Source organism: Emiliania huxleyi, assembly GCF_000372725.1.
Source record: "Emiliania huxleyi CCMP1516 chromosome Unknown EMIHUscaffold_1498, whole genome shotgun sequence".
Lineage (NCBI taxonomy): Eukaryota > Haptophyta > Isochrysidales > Noelaerhabdaceae > Emiliania > Emiliania huxleyi.
Window position 1 is genome coordinate 1,720 of NW_005201094.1, and position 1,738 is coordinate 3,457.

The following is a 1,738-nucleotide window of genomic DNA, read 5'->3' on the forward strand; positions in this document are numbered from 1 at the left end:
GTCCGCTACAGCGGCGAGGTCTCGGACAACTTTATGGGGCGCGTCGGCCGAACGCGTCGGCACGCGGCGCAAGCTTCGGCGCCGCCTGTCGCCGCTCCCTCTCCCCGTGCCGGCACCTGTGGCTCGGCGCACTCTCTTCGCGCCGCAGCCGGAGCCAGTCATCCCGGAGCCGGACGTCATGAAGAAGTGGCTGATCGCCGCGGCGGGCATGTGTTCGTCGCTCTCCGTCACGCCGCTCGCCGAACGCGCCGGCGCCTACTCGATCGGCAACATCTCCTTCGACGTCCACCCGGACACCTCGATCGCCTTCACGAAAGCGCCTCACCACGACGGCGTCCATCTCGACGATGGCGTCGAGATTCGCATCGGGGTCATCGACGTGCTCTCGTCGTCCGTCTGGGAGCTCAAGAACGTCGCGCTTCTCCGCCCAGTCTCGTCGTGCGACGACCCGCCCGAGGGCCAGCAGGACCAGTACCGCGTGTCGGTCTTCAAGGTGAATGGGAACGAGCCGTGCGCGGACGAGCCAGAGAAGTGCGTGCGCTACCAAGGCAAAGTCGAGGCGCGCTCTTCAGACTTCATCGACCCGGACGAGCAGATTACGATGGAAGGGCGCTTCCCCTGCCAGCTCTATGTTGATGCGGCGGAGGCCTCATGCAAAGGCATCGGCGATAGTTGCGGCGGCTTTTGGCTAGTTGCCCATGACGATGAGTGCTGCTCTGGATCCTGCAGCCCCCAGAGTGGTACCAACCACCGGATTCTTTCAGCGTTGTGTGGCGGAGGGTTGGAGAAGGGGGAGGGAAGTCTGGGCGGTCGGCGAGGGGGTCGTAGTTGACTGGGCGTACGGGGTAGCCGCCACTTTCCTGCCTCAAAAGGGCGGGGCTGTCCCGGAAAGTGAGAAACGCCGGGCAGCGTGGTGCACGATTTCAACCGGAGAATTCGAGGGGGGAACGAAGAGGGGGGGATGGGCGGTCGGCGTCGGGGTAGCAGGCTGCAGGGCGTACGGGGTAGCCGCCACTTTCCTGCCTCAAAAGGGCGGGGCTGTCCCGGAAAGTGAGAAACGCCGGGCAGCGTGGCGCACAACTGAACCCTCCCATACGTGTTTGTACCTCCTCCTTTGCTGTCCCATCTCCTCATCTCTTTCCCGCCTGGGCGGGGCAGCTGGCGGGCGCGCGGTGCGGTGCGCACTGTGTGCTCTAAGTGGCTGAAAAAACAATCAATTGTTTTTTGAGCCCCTACGCCCTCGGGACGCGCACCGCGCTACTGCTCCCGGGCCAGGGGTGTAAGGGAACACACTAGGGCACACCAGGGCCGGTCTAGCCGGCCTTATCCCGCCCACAGCCTTCGAAAACGCACAAAAATCGCACCGCCGGAGCCGCGGCGAATCGCCGCCGGAGGCCGCGTGTCGCGCCACCGACGGCCGCACGTCGAACCCCCGGCTCCGCGCCGCTGCTCCACCGCGCCGGCCATCCAGCGCGCACCCCCCAAGCTGCTGGTGCCCTCTTAAAGGGCCACAAAGCCTCGAAAGGAGCCGTCGACCGTCACCTAACAGAGGGGTGTCGGCCCCGGGCTCGCCGCTCTTGCGAGCGGTCGGCGGCGTCTAGGGCGGAGCCAGCGGTAGTAGCGGTGGTGCCGGCGTGTGCCGTGACGGAGGGGGTGGCGGCGGGGCGCGGACGGCGGGGTGCGGCGGCCGAGGCTCGAGCGGGGGGGCGGCAGCGGTGGCACCATCGTCGGCGGAAGT